Raw genomic sequence first — 26,891 nt, 5'->3', positions numbered from 1 at the left:
TGACTAAACATTCACTGAGAGACTATAATGTGTCTCTATGTATTATAGAATAAGAATTCCTATTATGGTAATGATGATGAAGTTGAGAAAAATTTGAAAAGTCAGAAAGGATTAACCTGTTGTCCGTATTAGGTTTTTAATCTATAGGGAGCCTTTGCCAACAATGTGGAAATGGACATTAAAATGAATCTCATGCCCTTTAAACTGTTTATATCTTTATATTAATTTCTTATCCACTAGACCACTTAATGCAAAACAGTCTTGGAACTACTTTATCATGTTTAAATCCATAGATTCCATTTCACTTTCAAGTCACCAACTAACTGAGTTTGAGCTGTCAAAAAGACCTCTAATTAAACTACTAACATCTAGAAAGATTGAGAATCTATTCTTGAATATGGGCCTCAGAATGGTTTCATTATCTGAGGCTCTTAATTAAATATCAGGTTGTGAAGAGATACCCCCCTTGCATTTAATCTTTTTTGTTGTTGTTGTTCAATATTTTGATCTTGTATTCTGTGCTGCTACTCTCCTTCTGCTGTAATCTGTTCATGAAAACGCGGCCAATTTAATTTTCCTAAATTAGTAGAACTCTGTTCGTGTCACTATCTGTCTGCTTAAAATCCTTTAATAGTTCACCATTTTCTAGAGAATTAAATCCAAATTGCCCTGATTCTGTAGCCTTGTTTTCATCCTCACTATCACTTAGTCCAAGCTGCTATTATGTCTTATTGCAATAGCCTAAAAATCATTCCACTCAAGCACACTATATACCACTGCCTATCCATTTTCCACATTTACCACTATATCAGTTATCTATAGCTATATTTATGCCACCTAGCAATCACAAATACTAGTGGCTTAAGACATTAAATATTTATTTATCTCACAAATCTGTGGATCGATTGGGCAGTCCTTTTGGGTGTACCCGAGGAGCTCTACTGATACAAGCAGGACTTAGCAGGATTCATTCACTAGTTACAAATCAGCCAGGCTGCTTGGCTTATCTTGGCTGGGTTCTCCCAAGTGTCTGTCTGGTGGTTGGGTGGTCTGAGTTGCCCTCAGCAGAGACAACTGGGCAACTCAGCTCTGCTCCACATTTCCGCATTCAGCAAGCTAGCGCAAACATGTTCTCATGGTGGAGGGGCAGGAAGGAGCAAGGGGCAAGTGCTATTTCAAGTCTCTGCTTGGGTCCAGTTTGCTAATGTTCTGTTGGCCAAAGCAAGCCACAGGGCAAGCTTGGAGTCATTGTGGGGAGGCAGTAGAAGGGCATGAATTTAGGGAGGTGTGATAGATTGGGGCTGTTAGTGTAATTAATCTACTACAAAGACCTCAGTCTTTCATATGTACTAATATGGTCTCTGGATCACAGACCAGTCTCACAGTTCTCTCCCCTTACCTGTCTAGACATGACTTCCTTTGCCTCATCGATTTAACCTAGTTAATTCTCGTTTATCCTTTATCTCACTTAAGTATCAATTTGTACAGGAAAACTTCTTTGACCTCCCAGGCTATGTCAGAATCCTTTGTCGTAACCCCTCGTGGAACCATGTTCCTATCACAGAGTACTTGACTTGTGTTGAATTATTCATGTGGTTATTCAATTAAACTAAACTAATACCTTTCTAAAAACAGGAACTTTGACATCTCTTGTGCAACATCTAGTGTCCAATATTGTGCATGGAATATAATAAATGTTCAATAAATATTTCTTGAATGACATCATTTAAGCTGACTGGATTTTCATGATTATTATTTCTTTCTTTTTCCTCAAAAAATCTTACCCATTCTGTAAGAGTTATTAAGATACTTTTTTTAATGCTGAAATGATCATCTCTTATTCCATGGATCTAATACACTGACTATTTTTCTTTTTTGCCTATTCTCTTAGACCTTTAGTTCAACTTTGTTTCTAAGTTCCTGGTCTCTCAGTGACGATTCCTTTATTAAATTGCACAATTGAAGGATAAAGTAAGAAATTAATTGTCATCCCTCAGACCACACCCTCCCCAGTTTATTGTAGTCTTTGAGAAGAAAGTAATAATGTGCAAATTGGCCTTATGAATTAGGGACACACTACTATGTATTTCTCAAAGACGTGTTTGCTGTAGCCAGTAAAACATTAGATTTGGAATTTGGAGCTGTGAGGTAAATGAGCTGTGGGTCCCTGCATGAACCATGTTATCTCTTTAGGTTTTAGTCTTATCCATAACATTTAGCAAGGACATAAAGTCAGATGAAGTCTAATATCCTTTGTAGCTGTAAGAAAAATTTCCAAGGAGGGTTTTGGCATGCACAAATCACATTTCTTCTGTGTTCTGCCTTAAATGGTTGTATATTTCTCTGATTGAACTTACTTCACTATGCTGCCTAAATTCTAGCTTCTATATTAGATTGTGATTTCTTTTTAGCATAAGGACCATATCTTCTTCCTGGCACTTGGCACAACTAGGTGTTGACTTCTTTTTTTTTACCTCAGTGAAGACTTCCATGCAATTCTTATTTGTGCCTGTACATTATAAGGCACATATTTTCAGAGAACTGCCTTGTGTGGAGGCTATTGCCTTAGGTATACGTTAGACACTTTGGAGACTCCAACTGGGAGCTGTTAACTCTCATTCATTTGTCTTTCCTTGAGCATGATAAAGTTATATTGAATGGGTGTCTTGACATGCTAATTTGAGAAACAAGTGCAAATCTAAAATGCAGAAATATAAAGAGCATTTTGCATTTACAACTTTGTCTTTTGGAATCACATATATTCGAGAGGATGCCCTTAAAACCAAGTTTTGCAATATTTAACATATACTAGAGTGACATGGAAAATGTTAATTTCAGGTTGTCAGAGTTCCAATTATTGAAGCCATCCACCAATAACTACACTGAAATAATGTCAAAGAATCCCAAGAGTGTGCCAGTGAAAAAAAGAGTTTATTATGGAAAAACTAATGGACCGTTTTCTGTAGCTGTCCCTGCTGGTGCTGCTATGATGGGTAACATACACCAAGTGAAATATCCTTCTCATATGTTAAACCACACATTTTCACCCCAGGGAAATAGAATGGGTTTCATCTCTGTTAAATATGTTTGGCTGTTTTTGGATATTTTCTCTCCTTTTCTGTTTTTCCTATCACTGTTTTTACTTTAATAAAAATATTTTATAGCATTTGTGCAAAAAACAATTCAATTGTATCTTTTTTTTATAAATAACTTTATGTTTGGAATCAAGTTAAATGGCACTCCTGTGACATCCATCTTGTTATGATCCAGTGGTCATTAGAATTTTGCCTTGAGGGTGTTAGGCTAATGAATCCAATGCTTACCCTAATAAAAATGACCAGGTTCTAATGGTGCAAGGTGAGTGTGCTCTACTTTTTAACTGGTCCAAAAAAAGAGGTGTCTGATGGTGGTCAATCTTTGCTACATGCATGGGAAGTTGTGTTGGTTTGCAGAAGTTTAAAGCTTTACATATGTTCTCCATTAGCATTACTTTTATGCTAAGAAAGTAATTTATGAAAATAATTTCTTCAGGAAACCTGCTTAGTCTTGATTATTCCAGGATAGTAAAGAGTTAAGAAAGCTGAAATCTCCTAGACCTTGAAAATAAAATCACAGTGTTTTCCTAAACATATTGCACAATTCTTTGCAGATGTGTAGGAGGAAATGTATCACAATGGAAAACCCAGTCATTTGTAATTCCACAGAGCATGAATGGGAATATCAGTTCTCTGCCAAAGCTATTCCTGTTCCATTCTGTGCCTGCTTCATGGACTGTTCCAGATCCTTACAGAGCAATCAATGAGTCTACTTTAACCTATTAGATTATGGACCCAGGTCCCTTTTTGTAAAAGAAAAAAATTACTTTTTAAAGATCTATGTTTTCTTTGAGGAAAAGGAAGAATTGATCATTTCTACTTTCAATTTATTTCATTTGACAACTCTAATTCCAGCCCTTACCCCTGCAGAGTTAGTAGCTAATTAGACTAATGTAACATATAAAACGCATAAAACTTATTGCCGATTAATTTTTAACCCAGTCTCTAGTGGAGAACTTTGACAATCATTCCAAATGTGTTAGAACTCAAAGGTTGTTCTAGAATATCCTTCAAAAATCAAGATTGATGGGTGTGTTATTTGTAACTCATTATCCTTAAGAATTTGTGGAGGTTATTTTACTCTCAGATTCGTCCAGTACAGGATGCAGGAATCATTTGCCTTTGCAGTGTTGATTAGTAATTTTTCTGCAGTCCTTTCATGATTGTTTCTGGGTTCAATTCCACAGAATTTTTACTTATGGTGTGTTTCTTTGGCTTAATTTCCCATTCTGTCTCTATGGATCACAGTGTTTGACAGAACCTCAGAGGAGAGAAAGCCTTACTACCAGATTTTCCACTTGAACTAAAGATTAAGTCAAGTTCACATTGAAGATTCCTTAATCAAAGTTGTCAGCTGACATATGGTCACTAGGTTTAATGTAGTCAAGTGCATCTATATGAAATGTAAAGAGCAAATTTAGGATTCAGTGACATACCTGGAAAACACTTTGGATCACAGATTTATTCTTACTTCTTTCATGAAAGTAAAGAAGAAGAAGAAGAAGGAGAAGAAGGAGAAGAAGGAGAAGAAGGAGAAGAAGGAGAAGAAGGAGAAGAAGGAGAAGAAGAAGAAGAAGAAGAAGAAGAAGAAGAAGAAGAAGAAGAAGAAGAAGAAGAAGAAGAAGAAGAAGAAGAAGAAGAAGAAGAAGAAGAAGAAGAAGAAGAAGAAGAAGAAGAAGAAGAAGAAGAAGAAGAAGAAGAAGAAGAAGAAGAAGAAGAAGAAGAAGAAGAAGAAGAAGAAAAAGGAAAACTATTACTACCTTTTATTGAGTGTTAATTATAGCACCATTCTGTTAAGTGTTTTAATTCAAGGTAGGATTTGTGGGGCTATAGTTATTTACAATTTATAGTAGTTCAGAGAGATCAAATATCTTGCCCCTGATGATATGGCCTTTAAGTTGTTTAAAGTGGAAAATGGTACCAGACCCATCTCCCTTCAAGGTCAGTATTCCTAATCATTCAGCAATACTACTTCTCATTTAGGTGACCATAATGCTTTTCTCTAAAGATGAATAACTGTGGACCTCAAGGAGCTTCCAAACTCATAACGTTGTATAAATATGTGATAAATCCCCTCTAAGGGCTTCTTTAAAGGTAGTCTCTACTAGGAGAGAAGATCAAACTAATTTGATTATATAATATGACAAGTATTGTCATATTATATGCTGTTAGTGTTGTTCGGGTTCTCCATATTGACTAACGTTAAAAACAATCTTTGGGATTTTCCTTGAGTAAAAGTCAGTAGGCAAAAGCCTAGAATCCATTTTTCATAACTCCCACTTTCTGCACGTTGAGTCCCTGATAGATCCATGCCCAAGTAATCACATGGCCTGTGTAGTTTGGTCATCTTGGAGAAACATGTGCCTTTGTAACTGTGCCCTCTTGGGATCCCAGACCAAGGTAAAGACATGGCTCAGTCTGGTACCTGTGATGTAAATTATGTGACATCTCAATCCTGAAACAAATTTTATAAAGATATATCCTTTGTCTACATCCCAATATCTTCTCCAAAGCCTCCAAATTTAGTTCCTTCTGCCCACCTAAACAAGCCACATCCAGTAAATAGCAGCTGAGTCATTTACAGGGTAAATGAAGCCTGTAAGTCTTCAAATGCATTGTCACTTATTCTTGAACAACAATCCTAAGCCTCATCATCCCCTGGTGAGCTCCAAACCAGTCATAGTTTATAAAAGTTACATCTAAGATAAGGTGTATGCATGCAATCCAGGGAATATGCAAAATGATTCATGAAATAGTAGAACAAATATTAAGAACTTTCATTAGATTTATTTTATGTCAGCATTTAAAGCTTTTATTTTGGGGTATGTTTTATAAAATAAATTATATGTAAGTATAGTGGTACATTTAAATTATATAGTGGTATATTATAATATTATAAATACACAAATACTGGGAATTTGTATGCAAAAACATTTGACAATTTCTGATCTATAATACTATTAGGCTAAAAGAATTCTAAGTGGAAAGTATGTGGTTACTTATATCATACTATAAATCCATATGTATTGATACATCAATTATCCAAAAATTACATAAATCCTGTACTGTAAAGAGGGGGCTAAAACTCCTGATGTTATACATTAGTTTTCAATCAATCGGTAAAAACCAAACTTCTAAATCCAAGACTCTCTTTTGAGACAAGGAAAAATGCGAAAGAGATTTTCCATCTAAATGCTTTTACTTGTAAGGGAAACGATAAGGGAGTGGAGGAAGTGTGTTATATCTCAGAACAGTATTTTTCAGCAAGTGCCCCTGCATGTTACTAGTTATTCTAAAGGAAGAGAAGGATTTGTTAAACAGATTTCTTTACTAGAAGAGTTCTTGGAGCTCTTAATAGGAGCTCATGATAGACAGTGTGAATCTCTAGAGGCAGAAAATATTGGGCAAAGTTCTCTAACCATGCTATCATGCTTTTGAGAAGCATTTTATGGGGATGGTACACCATTGAATGTACTTGGAAAATGTTGGCTAAAATAAGTTGTTTTCTCTGAAGTTTTCTGCCCAGAAGCCAAACCTCTACCATTAAATTAGTGTCCATTCTAATTTAAGCTCATTCCAGTGTAATGTAGGCCTTTCCAACAGTCAAGATAGTCTTTTTCTTTTCTCTTCTACCTCATTCCTCTTACACTCAATAAATATTTATTGAGTACTTTTCATCTATCCAGTACTGTGCTAAGAATAGGAAGACAATTGTAAACCTACATGATCTTTGTCCTAATTGAATTCAATCTGATTAGAGAGATAGACATTATACATATAATTATTTACAATTGTTATAAGTGAGAAATTTTAAGTAGGTATTACAGCAATACTGGACTTAAATTTGGTGGGTTAGGGAAATACCCATGAAGAAGTGGTGTGTCTGCTGAGACATAAAGGAAGCGTTCTAAGTGGACATGTGAGGAGCAAGAGAGCTCCTGAAAGAAGAAATAAATGTGTGAATGCTCTGAGATGGGAGAGATTTGGTTATTGTCACCATTAGCTAGAGGGCCAATGTGCCTGGGACAGAGTGGGTGAGGTGGAGAACAACGTGGAATGAGATGGCAAAATTAATAGGAACCAGATTACACAGGGACTTGAAGGCTATATCAAGGTTTTGGGGTTTAATCAAGAGCAACTGGAAAGTATGAAAATGTTTTAAGTAGTGACAAGCTCAGAGTTCTCTTTAAAATGATCACTCTGGATGTTGTGTGGATAACAAATTTCAGAGAGACAAGAAAAGACACATTTCCAAATTCCTCTACATAAACTCCACAAAGACAGGGATGCTTTCCTCTCAGATAAGTACTCAAGCATCTACGACAGTGCTTGGTACATGGTAGAAGCCCCATATGTATTTGCTGAAAAAGGGAATTAAGGTATATATTCAGTTAAGACTCCATTTTAGCAGTTCAGGCAAAAATGTTAGTATGTTGGACTTAAAGCTGACAGTGTAGAGAACCCTAGACATATGATAGAGATGCCTGGTGGGAAGAGCAACAGCACTTTGTGCTTTTGGATGGTGAACAACCATTGGTTGGAAGAAATCTTAAGTTATTTTCAACACAATTTTTGTGATTGATGATTGGCTTGATCTGCCTCTACTTTCTGAAATATGTGCATTTCCGTGTGAGACAATCTTTTGTTGGAACATCATATATTAGTCAGACACTGGCAGTGTACATATATTGGAGGTATGAGCAATTCCTAGCAGCTCAAATGCATCTCACATCATAAGCAGGTGTCCACTTAGCCTATGAACCTGAATAGCAGTGTTTAGTCACTTTTCAGTTTCTAGTTCATTTGAACTTTAAATGTTTCAAAATTTAAACAAACAACTACAGAATCTAACTTTAAGTATTTAATTTATTATTTTAAATCTATATATTTATTCAGATTTTTACATTTTTTTCTTTTTATTTATTTCTTATTTTTCAGTTTTATTGAGGTATGATTGACAAAGAAAATTGCATGTGTTTATGTTGTACAATGTTATTTTTTAAAGATGTACAATGTAATAATTTAATATGTGTGTATGTCCCTGAAATGATTACCACAATCTGATTAGTTACATAAATTGCTTCACGTAGTCACCTTTTTGTGTGTGTGAGTGGTGAGAACTCATAAGGTTTACTATCTTAGCAACTTTCAAGTATACAATATAGAATTGTTAACTCTAGTCATCATGCTGTACATTAGATCTCCAGAACCTATTTATCTTTGTTTTGTTTTGTTTTTGAATTTTATTTATTTTTTTATCTAGCAGGTTCTTATTAGTTACCCATTTTATACATATTAGTGTATATATGTCAATCCCTATCTCCCAATTCATCACACCATCACAAGCCAACCGCCACTCCCCCTCCTCGGTGTCCATATATTTGTTCTCTACATCTGTGTCTCTATTTCTGCCCTGCAAATGGGTTCATCTGAACCATTTTTCTAAGTTCCACATATATGTGTTAATATACAATATTTGTTTTTCTCTTTCTGACTTACTTCACTCTGTATGACAGTCTCTATATCCATCCACGTCTCTACAAATGACCCAATTTCGTTCCTTTTTATGGCTGAGTAATATTCCATTGTATATATGTACCACATCTTCTTTATCCATTCATCTGTCAATGGGCATTTAGGTTGCTTCCATGACCTGGCTATTGTAAATAGTGCTGCAATGAACATTGGGGTGCATGTGTCTTTTTTAATTATGGTTTTCTCTGGGTATTTGTTCAGTAGTGGGATTGCTGGGTCATATGGTAATTCTATTTTTAGTTTTTTAAGGAACCTCCATACTGTTCTCTAAAGTGGCTGTATCAATTTACATTCCCACCAACAGTGCAAGAGGGTTCCCTTTTCTCCACACCCTCTCCAGCATTTGTTGTTTGTAGATTTTCTGAGGACGCCCATTCTAACTGGTGTGAGGTGATACCTCATTGTAGTTTTGATTTGCATTTCTCTAATGATTACTGATGTTGAGCAGCTTTTCATATGCTTCTTGGCCATCTGTATGTCTTCTTTGGAGAAATGTCTATTTAGGTCTTCTGCCCATCTTTTGATTGGGTTTTTTGTTTTCTTAATATTGAGCTGCATGAGCTGTTTATATATTTTAGAGATTAATCCTTTGTCTGTTGATTCATTTGCAAATATTTTCTCCCATTCTGAGGGTTGTCTTTTCATCTTGTTTGTAGTTTCCTTTCCTTTGCAAAAGCTTTTAAGTTCGATTAGGTCCCATTTGTTTATTTTTGTTTTTATTTCCATTACTCTAGGAGGTGGGTCTAAAAAGATCTTGCTGTGATTTATGTCAAAGATTGTTCTTCCTCTGTTTCCTCTCAGAGTTTTATAGTGTCTGGTCTTACATTTAGGTCTCTAATCCATTTTGAGTTTATTTTTGTGTATGGTGTTAGGGAGTGTTCTAATTTCATTCTTTTACATGTAGCTGTCCAGTTTTCCCAGCACCACTTATTGAAGAGACTGTCTTTTCTCCATTGTATATCCTTGCCTCCTTTGTCATAGATTAGTTGACCATAGGTGCTTGGGTTTATCTCTGGGCTTTCTATCCTGTTCCATTGATCTATATTTCTGTTTTTGTGCCAGTACCATATTGTCTTGATTACTGTAGCTTTGCAGAATAGTCTGAAGTCAGGGAGTCTGATTCCTCCAGCTCCTTTTTTTCCCCTGAAGACTGCTTTGGCTATTCGGGGTCTTTTGTGTCTCCATACAAATTTTAAGATTTTTTGTTCTAGTTCTGTAAAAAATGCCATTGGTAATTTGATAGGGATTGCATCGAATCTGTAGATTGCTTTGGGTAGTATAGTCATTTTCACAATACTGATTCTTCCAATCCAAGAACATGGTATATCTCTCCATCTGTTTATATCATCTTTAATTTCTTTCATCAGTGTGTTATAGCTTTCTGCATACATGTCTTTTGTCTCCCTAGGTAGGTTTATCCCTAGGTATTTTATTTTATTTTTTTGCAGTGGTAAATGGGAGTGTTTCCTTAACATCTCTTTCAGATTTTTCATCATTAGTGTATAGGAATGCAAGAGATTTCTGTGCCTTAATTTTGTATCCTGCAACTTTACCAAATTCATTGATTAGCTCTAGTAGTTTTCTGTTGGCATCTTTAGGAGTCTCTATGTGTAGTATCATGTCATCTGCAAACAGTGACAGATTTACTTGTTTTCCAACTTGTATTCCTTTTATTTCTTTTTCTTCCCTGATTGCCATGGCTAGGACTTCCAAAACCATGTTGAATAATAGTGGTGAGAGTGGACATCCTTGTCTTGTTTCTGATCTTAGAGGAAATGCTTTCAGTTTTTCACCATTGAGAATGATGTTTGCTGTGGGTTTGTCATATATGGCCTTTATTATGTTGAGGCAGAACCTATTTATCTTATAACTGAAAGTTTGTATCCTTTGACCAACATCTCTCCATTTCTCTCACCTCCCATGCCCTGGCAACCATTGTTCAACTCTTTCTATAAATTTGTGATGTTATTGTAAATGTGATTGTTTTCTTAATTTCTTTTTTTGGAGAGTTTATTGTTAGTGTATCAAAATGCAGTTGATTTTTGTATATTGATTTTGTATTCTGCAACATTACCGAATTCATTTATTATTTCTAACAGGTTTTTTTTTTTGGTGGAGTCTTTAGGACTTTCTCTATAAAAAATCATGCCATTTGAAAACAGAGGCAATTTAAGTTATTCCTTTCCAATTTGGATAAATCTATGTAGTTGTGAAGAACCATCCACGTACTATTCCAAATACATATTTTATAATCTATATATTTTAGGCAATAAATAGATAAAATAGTAAATAATGTTTCAAATAAAAATGAGGAAAGTGCCTGTTATGTGGTGAATTGTGTCCCCTCAAAATTTATATTTTGAAATCCTGAATCCCAATATGTCCAAATGTGATCTTACTTGGGGAGAGAGCCTTTAAAGAGGCAATCAAATTAAGATGAGGCCCATTAAGGCAGGTTCTTATCAAAGATAAAGGGAAATTTGGAGATAGACATATACACAGGGAAAACACCATGTGGACACAAGATGGTGATCTACACGGTAAGGCAAGAGGCCTGGAACAGAGCCTTCCCTCACAGACCTCGGAAGGAACCAACTCTGCCAACACATTGATTTCGAACGTCTAGTCACCAGAACTGTCGGTCAATAAATTTCAGTTTGCAGTACTTTGTTAGGGCAGCCCTAACAAATTAGTATTATATCTGTAATAGCAGCAACTTAAAGTCTTTAACTACTAACTGTTATTTGTGTTTCTTTTTCTGGTTAAATCTGCCGGACTTGGGGGAGAGGCAGCCGCCGTGATGTACGTGTTCCTCATGATCCGGCGCCACAAGACCACCATCTTCACGGACGCCAAGGACTCGAACACCTTGTTCGAGCTGAAGCGCATCGTCGAGGGCATCCTCAAGCGGCCACCAGACAAGCAGCGGATGTACAAGGACGACCAGCTTCTGGACCACGGAAAGACATTGGGAGAGTGTGGCTTCACCAGCCAGACAGCACGACCTCAGGCCCCAGCCACTGTGGGGCTAGCCTTCAGGGCAAATGAAGCCTTTGAGACCCTTAGCACCGAGCCCTTCTCCAGCCCACCCGAGCTGCCGGATGTGATGAAGCCGCAGGACTTAGGAAGCAGCGCTAATGAACAAGCTCTGCAGTGAGAACCCCCCACCAACTGCCCCCCCCCAATAAAAGAGATTTGGGTGTCCAAAAAAAAAAAAAAATGCCAGATTTAACAACACATACTAGTTGCTACTGAGTACAGTATAGAATAGCTCTGCTGTTTACAAAAATATACAAATTGTATTTTAAATGATATTTTAAAGTTGGAAAAGTGTTGGAAAGCGGGAATAGCAATCAGCATTTCAGCCAAGGCCTGTTTCTGACCCTTTATTATTGTTAGAAATATAAAAAAGCAGAATGAATACTATTTTATATTGAGAAGCCCGTTCTTTCCCTGTGTGGTTGTTCAGAGTAAATATTATTGGCAAGGTCACTGGAATATTAGTTTGAGATGGTGCAAATGTTATATGAATTCTCAGCATTTTGCTTTCTCTCAAACATGTTTTTTCCCATTTAGCTATGAATACACCCACTTCATTTTCTTTAGAAAAAAACATTTTCTTCATTATGACTGAGTCATCATTTTTAAATATACTTAAACATTTAATGGTTGAAATGACATAAAGAACTATTTTAATTTATTTCTGCATTTTGGGGGAATGGGAAGATATAAAATTTAAATAATAATACACAAGGGTCTAAGGGTTATCTTGAATTTAATGCTGTTAAATTAACACCATGCAGATCAAATTTGTATTTGTCCTCAATGTTTTATCTTAATTGGAAGGTTCAATACTTCAAAGAATTTTTCAGATTTTATACCCTAATTTTTAAAACCACTGTTAATGCAGATGCTACAAAAAGCTAGATCCAAAGTTATATTTCTTCAGTGTTTGAAAAATTACATATTGTTCTCTTTTCATTATTTATAAATTGCCTAGAATAACAGTACATATAATGGAAATTGCCAACAAAATTGAAGATGCAACTCTTCTTTTAATAGACAAAAAAGGTTTTACAGAATAAGTTGAATCTGAGTTCAAGTAAAAAAGACTGTGTGGTTGCACGTATGTATGTGTGTGTAAGTGTGTGCATACACTAAAAGAATAGCATGAGCCAAACACAAGAGCCATGGTGAGTACATTTTTGAAGATAAGTATATTTGTCTGATTAGAACATAGATTTGATGTTGATGAGACCTGAGTTTCATTAGGATATACGTGTGAGGAGAGGTTACTGCAGGGCTCAAATACCAGTAATGAAGTTGTACCTGAGGCTAATGATAATAGGGGACTTATTACAGAGAATCTAGAGTCTGACAACCTGCCTTTCTATGCTGGCTTCATGATTTCCTACCAATTGCATTGCATGCTCTTGCCCTGATTTATTTTTATAGCATGTATCACTCTACCAAACATTGTTATAAGATCCTTTGTTAAATTGTTTTATTAAAATGTTTAAATTTTTAGTGGTCTATTTCCCCAAGAAAAATGCCCTGCTTCTAGGACAGAACTTTGTTTTGTCCACTGTTACTTCCTAGGTGCTAAGAACCATGCCTGGGACATTATAAAAACTCAATAAAAATGTATTGCTTGGATGGATGAATCAGTGACCTTGAGCAATTGTTTAAAGTATCTCTCAGTTTATATGGATATGGTGGTTATGATTATTATATTAATAATAATAACAATAATAGTACACACCTAGTGGTATTATGAGTATTACACATAAATACACCAAGCATATAATATATGCTAGTGTTTTGCATATAATATATGCTAGTGTTTTGCATATAATATATGCTCAATAAATTTAGACATTGTTTTACTTATTGCAGAGTTTTGCATTGAAACCAACATTATAACAACATTCTAACAGGAGTCTTGTAGATTTATTTTAGGATGTTGATCATTTGTAATTTGTTCATTAAAAAGTGAAAAACTCAGGAGTATAATAGGTACATAGTCCTGTTCCTCAAGAAACAAAAATGTTATTTGAAATTAGACTTAAATGTAAAAGTAATGAAGATGATGCAAGAATTGTGAGATCCAGGATATACCAAAGCATTTGGGAAAAGAAAAATACCAGTGAGAGCAAGGGCAAGATGCAAGAAAGTCTCCAGGAAAGGCTTCGTGAGAGAAGAGAGGGTTTGAATTTGTAATTGAATAGGCTTGATCTGAATCCATGAAGAAGATCTTTCAGTGGGAGAGGAGCAGCAAAGAAGAACAGAGTTCAGCTGGAGTGACTATGGGATAAAGGCGAGGGTGGTGTTGATGAAAAAAAAAAAGTTGGGCATTTGGAAGAGGACTATACTTGCATATGCAGGATAACATGTCCTTGAGGAAACATGAAGGATACTGTTTTAGCCCATTTAGGCTGCTGCAACAATATCACAGATGGGGTGCCTTATAAACAGAAATTTATTTTCCCACAATTCTGGAGTCTAGAAGTCCAAGATGAAGGTGCCAGCAGATTCAGTATCTGGTGAGGACTCTTCCTGGCTCAAAGATGGCCATCTTCTTGCTGTGTCCTCATATGGTGGGAGAGGTAAGGGAGCTCTCTGGGTCTCTTTTATAAGGACACTAATCCCATTCATGAGGGCTCCACCCTCATGACCTAATCACCTCCCAAAGACACAACCTCCAAATATCATCACCTTGGGGATTAGGTTTCAACCTATGAATTTTGGGGGGCACAAACATTCAGTCTATAGCAGACACTGAAATTCAGGCAGAAGAGTTTAATTTTGATGTCATAAGAAAGAAGTAGTTACTGCTGAATTGTGTGTGTGTGTGTGTGTGTGTGTGTGTAGTAAAATGTCATAACATCCCCCAGGAGGACTGGGATTAAGTAAAGAGCTCAGAATAAGGAAAGCTTTGGTGGGAGACAATATTCATATCCTTCATCCCATCCTCTATTTTCCATCCTCTTTCTTACCAGCATGACCAATATTCATGTCCTTCATCCCATCCTCTATTTTCCATCCTCTTTCTTACCAGCATGACCATTCTTGGATGTAGACCTAATTATGCACTTGGTTGCTCAAATTCTGATCATCTATCCCACCTTCACGGTCAAGTCAAACTCCTTATCAAGTCATTCAAGATCCATAGTAAACCATGCTCAATATCTTTCCAGTCTCATCTCCTAACAACCCTTCCAAACCCAAACAAGTTACATAAACCCTCCCCTCCACCCCACAGGCACACCAAAGTTCTTGCCATTTCTTTAAATAAGTTAAGAATATTTATGGCCTGGAATAACATTTCTCTTTCTATTATGCCTCATATAACATTCAACTTATCTTTCAAGACCCATCTCAAATGTTGCCTCTCCTTTTAAGCCTTTTCTAATATTGCCCCATGCTTCTCTGGACTCCTTTTCTCCTTCCATAACAACTTAAACATCTTGGACTTGTAGTATACAACTTATTTAAATTTTATGTTTAACTCATGTTAAATCATGAGTTTCTTGAAGTTCAAGCGACATTGTATCTATAGTGCCTGCCAGGGTAGTGGCATATTCTAAGAAATTAATAAATGGTTGATGCTTAATATGTAAAATGTCATGACAAGTGGAAGGCAAATGTATACAAAGCACTAGAAACACTTATATTTTAAACATGAAAAAAATAATGTTGCTACATAGAGCAATAGGGTCATTAGTAAGTGGAGACTAGGTGTGGACTCTAAAGGAATGAACATGAAGGAAAATAAATATCTGATTAGAACTTGGGCTTTGTGACATGAGAGGAGCAGTGAAATCACTGGATCAGGAAACAGTGATCAAGAGAGTAATCTGAGAGGTGGGAGGAGAATAAGAACGACGTGGCATAGAGGACCTGGAGCAGAATGCATTCAAGAAGATAATGAACAACACTATCAAATGCCTGTGAGACACCGAGGGAGTTGAGTCTGAGAAATAATCAGAAGGGAGTAATTGCTAATTTTAGAGTGAGAGATTTAAGCAGTATGATTGGAATAGAGGATGTGGAATTCAGAAAACAAAGAAAGTTGCTGAGCAGGAATTACAGTTTTCATAAGTGGGTTTCAGTCATGTCCACAGCTTCAAAAATGGGAAAAAGAATGTTGTTAAGTGTGAGTATACTATCTGCAAGTATACTTTTTTGTTTGTTTGTTTGTTTGTTTTTTGATGCTACTGCATTCTAAAGGCTGAGTTTGTAACTTCAAGTTCAGTTATGGGAAAAATAGAGCATATTTGGAGTTGGGAACTCCCCAAATGAGATTTTCATTCTCTCATCTGTCACTTGTGAATATTTCAGAGTTAAGAATTCCCTTTATAAACTTTGCTTTTCTTGTAGGTAATTCTACCCTTGGACACATTTTCCTTTGCATAATTTCTAAAAGAGTTAGACTTTGTAGGTGAGTTCTGCAGAAGTACTGAGAGCAGCATTTCCCAAAATACAGAACACTAGTGCCATAGGCTGTTAACAGGTATTAAAGGAAACAAAGTTATCCTAGACAAATGTATTTTTGAAATGTGAGTTGAAGCAAACTCAGACAGGGTTTTATACTGCAGCACTCCTCAAAACATCTACTATATCCGCTGTGACTATTGAAGAAATATATATCATTGCAGTTGTTTCTCAAACATTTTTGACCAAGAAATCATTTTGTCAGACACTCACTTTGGGGCGTACTGCCCTAGACATATTTTATCTAATATTTTCCATTTCTTTTTCCTCAAACTAAATGTTGCATTGTATTCATATGTTGTACAATGTACTATAAAAATAACTCAGTAATAATAATATTTATACATAAATCCACTGTCTTTCTTCCTTCCCTCTCCCTCCCTTTCCCTTCCTTCCCTGATATGTTCTCTATAAAAAGGAGATTGTTTCAGTGGACTTTCTAGTTTTTATTTAAATTAATGAATTTTTACTAGTGAATTAGATTTCAATTAATAACTATATATGGAAAAAAATATAAACAATCACTGCTGGGAAACGCCATTCACAAAATCTGTGGGACTGAGATATCTAAATTCCTTCATTTCCAGCTTGTAAGTTCTAGAATTGTAGGGTTCTAAATTTCTTTGAAAACATCTGAGGGTTTGAGGTGCTGGCATGCATCAAATTCTTCAGTAAAACAAGGATATTGAATATGCTTTTAACTTTAACACTTAGCATTGCTATGATTGTCTCGCAGCTCTTTAATCAGATATTGACTGCAGTAGATCTCATCATGTGGATTCATGAGGAGGGCATATGTCCTTAGCAAAGACATGTAGGATGACTCTGCATTACATCACCACCACCCACCTTCATTTATGTTCTGGAAAAAGACAACCTCTACCAAATGTTTCCAATTTTTATTCTGCTTTAGTCTCATACAGATACTTCTCAGGAATGTTCTTATCTCATCCACCATGACTTTTTTGTTTCTCTACTTTGTTCGTCTGCCCTTCACTGAAGTTGTACAGTCAATCCCTCCTACTCCAAGTCAGCTCTGGTTATATGATCCCCTCAGTTATACCTTTCACCCCTTCTCCTGCTTTTGTGGCAAGTTTCCTTGGTGCCCAGAGGCTGTCACCTTGTTTCATACTGAACTCGCTTATGTTTCCCCTGTTTTTGATTTACAGCTTTTACCTACCTCTCAGTGCTTTTTCTGGGATATGTTTGGCCTCCCTACATTTTTTAAGCCACTACAAAGGAACATTGACATTGTCTATTTAAATTATTCAGATTGTTTTTTATAAAGACATTCTTTTGTGAAACTTACCTTTCCAAATTCCAAGGTAAATTGACCACTTGGAATTCTGCATTCCTGTGGTCTGAAATTCTTATGCTAGCTCAGCAGAAGAATATTGGAATGCTGGGGCAGAAACTGTGATAGTCTTCTCTGTGTTGTGATAAAACTTTAATCATTCCTCTTGGGACACCTTTTCCCAGAAGCCCTTCCCCTAAAAAAGCCCTGTGCCCCACCCCTGCTCCTATTGTCTACCCCAAAACAAAAAGAAAGGCCACCCCCTTCCATAAGTGGGCACCTACTTCAGATAGAGCTATTTAGGCTGAAGTCACAGGATGTCTGAAAATACCTATTTCACAAGCATAAAACACTCTTAGTGACTGAAATAGAAAACTCAGCTTTAAGTGTTTCATTAAAACCACTGCAAATACTATGCATAACAATTTACACAGAACTCATGAAGCTGCTTGTTTAATAAATGAGGTTCATCTATAGTAAATGGCTTGGTGCAACCAAAGTGGCTCTAATCAAATTGGGGACAGATGAGTTCTGTATATGTAGCTTATTTAATTAATTTACTACTGTTTAGGGTTCACAGTCAATGACCAATTGATATTATTTGTGACAACACTAAATAAAATAAGTAAAGGAAAATAAGTTGCATGATGTATTGCAGAGATAAATCACACCCCAGCATGTGGGGAGATGAAACCCTCCAGCAGAAGCACTTAGCACACCTCATTTGATTCCCATTCGTCAGCCTCAGTGCCAGTGGCTCAAAAAGAATGCAGAGGTAAATGAACACCAAAATATGATTTACGGAGTTGGAAACCAGTCCTACCCAAATAAATCAAGGTTCCACTCCATTTCAGGCATTGGTTTATTCATAATACAATCAAACCCACCATTGTAAACAAACCCCCATGAAACACATACCTGCCCCAGGAGATAGTCATGAAACTGTGTGCGCACAGAGAATGAAAGAGGTTTAAAAACAACAGCATCTATTGGGTGGATTGAAAAAGGAAACAGGCAGCACGTTTCTTGCTGGTTTAAGCAATAATATTGTTGTGTTCTGCTCACATTGTTAGGGCAGGAGAAGCTACATCAACTTTCAGAATATGTAGATTTAAAATGTTTAACCAGACTGTGTTTATATACATAGCTTTCTCAAAACTCCTGTGAAGTCTCCCTGGAAGGTCCATTCTCTATAAGATTTTAAGACTTGAGTGAGGGCTGACATAAAAGGGGAAAGCGAGGGATAAGTAAGGGATAAGTGAATCTATTAAATGGGTCTCCTCTAAAACGATTTAATGAAGTTTTATTCTAAGCTGAATAGATTGTAACTACCATCGTTACTGGAGAACTTTTCATCTATAGAAACTGAAAATAATAAAGGACAAAAATGAAGAGTTGCCCTCACAAACATATATCTCTTTAGAAAATATAGGTGGTTGTATGACATAAACATAATACTATGTTGATTTTTAAATTAATAATAGGCTTAAAGTAAGGAAGGTAATAATTGAAAACAAATAAACAAAAAGAAAGTCTTAAGATGGTAAGATTTTAGAATGAGGACACTTAGAGATCATTTAGAAGTCCGTTTACCAAATTTCAAAAAGGAGATCCCAAGTGGTAAAATGAATGATTTAACCAAGGTCCCACCACAGAATAATAACAGAGCCAGTCTCCAACCTTGGGTTTCTGGCTCTACATTAAATAAATGCTGTTAGATCTACCCAGATCAAGGACTGATCACAGAAGAACTTCAATTTCTTAGAAAGTGGTAAGCAAGCACATATTGAAATCTTTATATCCCACAGACTTATTGTGATATACAATTAAAATACATGGAAATGTTCTACCTTCTTACATATTCTTTGAGTGTGCATTCATGTGTGTGTATCACGGACTTTTTATTTTTGGTTTTCTGTCTTTCTTATAAACCTATTACCATGTTTTATTTACTTTTATTGTTTTCAAGCAATTTTCCCAGGAAGTATTTAGTGTGGCTTCCAACCTGGAAGTAGCCTCTCGCTAAGATTATTTTAAGCATTGTTGCACTTTAAATGGCTTTTGTTTCCCTCTTTCCTAATTATCTTCTGAGAAAGAGACACTAAACTGATTGGTTGTCTACTTGGTGCCTAGTCCCCAAAGGTTATTCATGGACTGTGTTTCCTGTAATATGCTGCAAAGCAACTGCCTTGAGAAGCACTGAAAGCCAAGTACAGAGTGTCTATATATATACATATATATGTGTGTGTATATCTATATCTGTATCTATATATCTATATACACATCTTTCTTGAAAGATAATGTGCTTTTTCAGTATTTGTACTACAGATACTGCTTATACTATTGAAAGTTAATATTTTATCCCTAGTTGCATAGGTATTACAAATTACTGAACCCACAAAATCATGCTGCCTGAAGTTAGGATTATACATCATTGAGGTTTGAATAGGTGTTCGCCTAAGAGCAGCATTCTCCGTAGAAAATAAGTGTTCAGAAGGAAAGCAGAAACAGTTGGGTTTTCATTCTATTACCATTGAAATTGTTCTTCTTTTTGTTAATGATTGAATAAATCAGAATTTCAATGGTGTATTCTCAACATTTTCTCCTATTTATTCCACCTGTTGTGGGAAAGCACCGGCATCTTGAGAAATGACCCACTTTATAGTCAAAAAGTATAGTCTGCAAATTTAAGCTGTTTATTGTGGGATAAAAATAACCATAAAACAAACAAGCTCTCCTTGAATATTTGTGCCCCTGGCTGGAAAGCTCTTCCATACCCTTGAAGGGTTTTGGCTATAAACCACCCTGAAAAACAATTTCTCACAGTCCTAGCTCACATGTAGGAAGCTGTTTCTCTCATTCTGATTAGCTTGACTTCAGGTTTGCCTGGGGATTAAATAAACGAGCTCACTTCCAAAACCCCTTTCAGGGAAAAAGGTCTCTCTTGCCTTTTGTAGCTTTCAGTACTAGCCCTTGACACCCAGGCGGGGGGTTTTACTTGGCCTGAACTGAACACAGAAATAAAACCCCAAAGAACATGAAGGCTTCTTGTGGCACTGCTGAGAAATAAGATTCTGGACCATTCCTCTTGGTTCACGTTTTCCCTACCTGTTACAAGCCATTTATTTTTATAACACCTTTAATGAAGTGACCTATAGCATGGGCATTATCTGGGCTGTGGTGAACTAAGGAAAGAAAAAGGAAGTTGGAATTATAGTGGTTTAAGTAACTATCAAGTAAATAAGAGGAATAGGAGAAACACGTTTTCACAAGGAAAGATAAGTTATTAAAAAAATTATTTTAAGCAAAATAATATAACACACGACAGGAAGAAAATCTAATTGAGCACTCTTTTCAACCAAAGTTGACTCAACAAAAATGCATTCAATCCCAGCCACCTGCAAGCTTCACTTCTATCTTTGTCTATTCGGTGTCTAAATGTTACCTCTGCTATGAATATCTTTGCTTCAAAGTTTACATTTTTGTAACTTTATAAATACCATTGACCTAGGTTAAATATTTTCCCCAAATTTACAATCATTAAACAAGTTAGTATTTTGAATGACGGAGAGGCTGGCATAGCACATTTTTTTCTTATATTTATCTGATACTAAAGCTTGAGGGAAATTTCTAAGTTTTCCTTCCAAACATGCTTGTAGGTTATTTCCTTGTTGGCAAGGGAATGGAATTTACCATCACTTGGGAAAATTCTGAAGTCAAGCTGTGAAATTGAACAAAATTTTCATCAGCAAAAAGTTAAATTTGAAAAACATGTGTTTCCCCTTTGGTAACAGGAGGTTGTGAGGTAGAGAGGAAGCAGAATTGGAGAGTTTAAGCCTTCATTATTCTTTCCTGTGGAGCTCTTCGGTAGCAGGCAAAGAAAGGAGAGGAATGCCAGCTGCAATGCCCAAAGCAAAATCTTTATGAGAGTGAGTGATAGAACTCGGAGAAGCAAAACAGGTGTCCACCTCCTTGATCTTAACACACAGCATTTGTATACGCAACCGAAAAGGAAAGACAAGCCAAGAAAGGACAGCTCACTGGGGAAAATGGGAAAAAGGAGAGAGTAAAGAATCTTAAGAGGCTGCTGAGCCTCCTGATTGTGTTCATACAGGCTTGCAGAACAACATGTCCAAGATCACATTTCTCATAAAGGATATGGCATAATTGGCTATTTCCTTAGGTCATGTAAGCCCAGCCCAAAGGATGCATTTTTGTTGATAACAGTAGCTTAAGTTTTTATAGCACTTTATGTCATCTTGTTTGATCTTATCTGAGCCACACAACAAGTCTGTAAGATAGGTTACAATTACTGAAGAAGAACTTAATGCTCAGAGAGGTTAAATCATTTCCTCACGAGCCAGGATCACTATAAATTTTTGTACCACTAAACCAAGCAAATTTAGACTAAAAAGTAAAATGCCACAGCACCATCATTCTCAAGAAACATAAATAAGAGTTACCTAGCTTGCAATGAAGGACACATCTTTTGTAAGAATTGATATTATGAACTTTAATATATAGAAAAACTTAAGATGTGTGCTCTTTCTTGCACTCATGCCCTTAAGTGTCGGTCCAGTGGTCCTTGTTATGTAAATGTACAGTAACTTTCATGTCCCACTGCTCAAACCTATTATTCATGACTATCCTTTCACTCTTGGGTGCCGACGTTACACTGTAGATCTTAAATTCTCTTGTGAGAGAGAAAATCAACAACACCATAATCATTACTGTAAAAAACACTTAGTGAGGCCCAATCTCAACACCTGCTGTTGTTCTGCAGAGTGGGTCACCAGATGTGGTTCTTGCCCACTGGGATCTTAAAGACAAAAGAAGGCCACCTAAAGGACATACAGACAACTAAACAAGCAATGAGACTTGTACACAGGCACATATGTGCTAGTTCCTATTTGCATATGGAAATGTCGACTTGTAGATTCAAGTTAATGATGTTTCGCTTTTGTCAATCCATTATGAGTTGTCAGCTATTAAAATCTGGCCCCAAGTGGTGTCTCAGGGCAGCGACTTGCCTGATCCTGCTGTTCTGTTGTGTAGGTTAAGATCTCAAGGGCTCCTATGGAGCTTCAGGGAATTATTCACTTGTAAAGATTGTGCATTCAGGGTCACTGATGTTTCAAGAAACAGCTCAGCCAAACATCAGTTTTTGTCTTAAATTTTTTAAAAATTAGTGTAACAACTGGTACACCAAATCATCTGCTGGCCTCTTCTTATAAGTTAGAGTTGCAAGAAACTTTGTGAATTGAAAAAGAAGCTTAAACCAATATCTATTTTGAACTCTGATAGAAGATTTCAGACAACATATAGCACGCTTATTTTTCAGTTTTTAGTACTATGAAAACTTATTCCTACCTTAGGAATCCTCAGGTCGTATTAAAAATGTGTCATGCTTCATAGCATCATTTGATGCATGAAAATAGGTGGAAGTAAGAAAACAGGGAGATTGTCAATTTTTACCTTGTTCAAGAGCTAATAATTTTTTTTTTGATATGGTACCTCTTCAAGACAATGAGCTAGGTGGTACACATACATAATCTCATTTAATATTCAGCATTGTTGGATGTGATAGTGACTATTTTACCTCCCCTCCCCACCAGACTAATGAAGAAACTCTAAATAAGTTGACAAATGCCATACAATGAATACGAACCTGAGACAGTGTTCAAACTACAATTTATCTCATTCCAAAGCCTATATATTTATGTCCACCTAATCTCTCCATTCTTTATAGTAATTCTAAAAGGATGCATCTTAAAAGATTTCTTAAGATTATCTTGTTTTCAAGTTCCTTCCCTCAAAAAAGGTGCACCTCCTTGAGGAGGCACTGGGTATTGAGTACCATAAGGGCAGAGTGCGCTAGGCAGTTAGACATCCCACCCTGACCACTTCACATTCTCTCAGCCTCATCTTTTCCTCCAGTGTCTGCTGCACCATTCAGTTGCACGTAGGTTCTGACCAGACTCACACAGGGGAACCTACAATGTTTTATTTAGACCCCATGAGACTTGCCTGACACGGCAGCATGATTTTTCCCTTGTGCCAGTCATACGCACCCAACTGGGTGGTGTAGGGAAGTTCCTGCCCATGAAGTCACACTTAACAACTGGAGAAAAGGAGCCAATGAATAAAATCACCTCCCGTTCCAAGGGAACAATTTTGAGACATATTTTATTGTTCCCCTTAGAAAACCTGGCAGGATGGAACACCATTTGCCCATGGTGGTGACCTAACCATTCATCTTTGCTCTTTGTTCTTCCTTGTTTCACTCCACTGTTTCTCAGCTCATGATCCTCGAGAGTATGTCCTCAATAAATAATCTTCATGTGAGCTCTTTCTTAAGTCTTTCATTCGGTGTACTTCAAGCTGAAACACAGGTATTGTGCATTATTTATTATTATTTGCTCCTCTCCTAATAATATGCCTGACAGAGCATATATACAGTGATGATAGAACTTTTTTTTACATTTTCTACTAAGAGCTTAGGTTAAAGGGAGTTAAGAAATTGTTGTTTTTTTCATATTTGAGAAGCTATAATGATGCTTAGTTGTTGCCATGGATGTGTTGCCTTGGAGGCTGGGGAAATCAGACAAGGCTGAATCCATTATGGACATTTCTAGGGTGTTAAGTGGGCACACACATCCAGAAAAAGTAACTTCTAATTCCCTTGATGCTGAGACCAATGTACCCAGCACTACTGTTTTCTAATTGTAAAAGCCATATTCCTATTACTAAATTTTGTAATACAGTTTCTATTACTCATTCTTTTATGCCCTACCTCAAAATGAGCTCTATAGTAAATTCCTTGCTTTTTCTGATATGGATAATTATTTTTGAGTAACTGGATAGCTCATATTCTAAATTAAAATAAGCCCAACTTATTGGTCCATATCCAATTTGTTATCAGACAGATATCAGTCTTTAAATATAGAATTATAATTAGGATTAATTAAAATAATTTAAGAAGATCTTGTAAGGCAAGCCACACACAGAAGAGCACTGGAAACTGAACCCTTTCTCCCCGTTACTTCCTGATCAATGTTTCAATGCCTGGGGGCTTTCTGGCAATAACTGTTCTGGTGTGAAGGATTAAAACTGGGCTCCCTTCAAGAGCAATAAATCCACTTAAAAATATGTAAATGTGTTTCACTTACCATTGACCTGGAGGTGAAAAGTTCTATATCAAATTACTAACAGCCTGAGATACCCATTCTCCTATTCTGATACCAATTAAAACGAGCTGAGAAAGGAGTTATGTAAGATTTGTATTATAGTGAAAATGTAAGGAAGATTTAGTAAGTGTACTTGCCACACAAAGTTGTAACTGCAGGAAAACAAGAAGAGACACTGATGTTCCTTCTAAATAGCACATGTTTTAAACAAATAGTTTTACATAAAAAATAAATAAATAAATAGTACATGTTTTTCTGAATTTATTCCCCCCTTTTTTTTGCATTTTCATCACAGTAATCTAAGAATTTATTACCCTTTTTTAAAATTTTCATCCCTGTAATCTAAGAACTTATTACCTTAAATTTATCTTTTTTAAAGGTCTTTTAATTGTATTTCCTGAGACTAGGAGTTTCCTTCAAGTGTCTTTACACTCCTAGAGTAACGATCCTAAATTTTGTGTAGCACACAGCACTCCTATGTCTCCAAATTGGCAGTGGTTGACCCTTACCAGAGTAGAAAATTCAAAATTTTTAATCCAAGAATTCTGGTTACCTTGCTAAATGTCCATCCCATAGCTAATATGACTGCTAGGAGAGGCAAATAAAAATCCTTTACTAACAATAAAATGCCTTCTAAGTTTATTGTATCATAATGGTCAATCACATGTCCATTTATTTTCCTGGTCTATAGAAACTCTGTAAGGTCAGGAAACATCTTTTTCACTCTTTTTTTTTATAGATACTGGATACCCAAACATCCTCTTATTAATTGAATGGGTAATTATATCTTAGGGTGTTGCTTAGATGCTGTCCCACACACCTCACCTTTCATATACAGTGATTTTAATGAACAAATTGACACATTTCAGATATGGTTATACTGAAAATCTACAGTAACCGGGGTAATATGGACAAATTAAGGATCGAATCCTGTCTCTGACTCAAGGCCCCTCCCACCTCCCCACCCCGGGAGAGATGCAGGGACACTTGCCCAGCAATTCTTGGCAGCCCTGCTGACCTCTACTAACCTTATATATTTGGAAAAGTTCCTTAACCTCCTCACTTATGAATAGGGGACAGCATGCTGCCTTATGATTGTTGAAGATAAAATCACATTTTATTCCTTCCCAACACTGTTTGCAATTATGAATTTGGTATCTGACCGCCCCACTAGAATATATATCCTTCATGAATGTAGGGAGTACATCTATTTTTGCTGATTACAACAGTATTCTTTTCTTTTGTCAGTTTGTATTGTTATGTACCAGCTCTCAAAACAAGTATTTGGTAAGGAATGAATAAATGAATGTATAAATTAAGTCATACAAAGTACCTGGCACATAACTGGGGCTAAATAAATGTTTGTGCCTTCTCTTATCCCCTTTTATTGTTTATTGAAGATGAAAGTGCCTAGGTAGATATCAACATCATTGAAAATGTTTATAACATTTTTAACCTATGTATATGCTTCTTTAGTGTTCTAGGAAAATAGGAATATAAGATTAAATGTGCTGGGTTTTCAAAGCATTGCCTTTGGAATTGATTTGAGATTTTTTTTTAACATATTTATTGGAGTATAATTGCTTTACAATGGTGTGTTAGTTTCTGCTTTATAACAAAGTGAAACAGCTATACACATACATATATCCCCATATCTCCTCCCTCTTGTGTCTCCCTCCCATTCTCCCTATCCCACCCCTCTAGGTGGTCACAAAGCACCAAGCTGATCTCCCTGTTCTATGCAGCTGCTTCCCACTAGTTATCTATTTTACATTTGATAGCGTATATATGTCCATGCACTCTATCACTTCATCCCAGCTTCCCCTTCCCCCTGCCCGTGTCCTCAAGTCCATTCTCTACATCTGTGTCTTTATTCCTGTCCTGCCCCTAGGTTCATCAGAACCATTTTTTTTTCTTTTTAGATTCCATATATATGTGTTAGCATATGGTATTTGTTTTTCTCTTTCTGACTTACTTCACTCTGTATGACAGACTCTAGGCCCATCCACCTCACTACAAATAACTCAATTTTGTCTCTTTTTATGGCTGAGTAATAGTCCATTGTATATATGTGCCACATCTTTATCCATTCATCTGTCAATGGACACATAGATTGCTTCCATGTCTTGGTTATTGTAAATAGTGCTGCAATGAATATTGTGGTACATGACTTTTTTTTGAATTATGGTTTTCTCAGGGTATATGCCCAGTAGTGGGATTGCTGGGTCGTATGGTAGTTCTATTTTTAGTTTTTTAAGGAATCGCCATACAGTTCTCCATAGAGGA

General features: G+C 36.3%; 2 long non-coding RNA genes and 1 pseudogene across 3 annotated transcripts in view; 1 reads left to right on the top strand and 2 right to left on the bottom strand.

Moving 5' to 3' along the window:
* Positions 1-26,891, bottom strand: part of LOC309641535 — a 352,162-nt gene that overhangs the window by 264,329 nt on the left and 60,942 nt on the right. The gene's annotated exons all lie outside the window — the stretch shown is intronic.
* Positions 1-26,891, bottom strand: part of LOC309641461 — a 275,557-nt gene that overhangs the window by 240,789 nt on the left and 7,877 nt on the right. The gene's annotated exons all lie outside the window — the stretch shown is intronic.
* Positions 4,622-13,463, top strand: LOC309646685 (elongin-B pseudogene; annotated as a pseudogene). Its single transcript has one exon. The product of its transcript is annotated as an elongin-B pseudogene (transcript).

This window comes from Balaenoptera physalus, assembly GCF_965194825.1.
Source record: "Balaenoptera physalus genome assembly, chromosome: 1".
Lineage (NCBI taxonomy): Eukaryota > Metazoa > Chordata > Mammalia > Artiodactyla > Balaenopteridae > Balaenoptera > Balaenoptera physalus.
The sequence above is the reverse complement of the archived record's forward strand: the minus strand, read 5'-3'. Positions and strand labels throughout refer to the sequence as shown.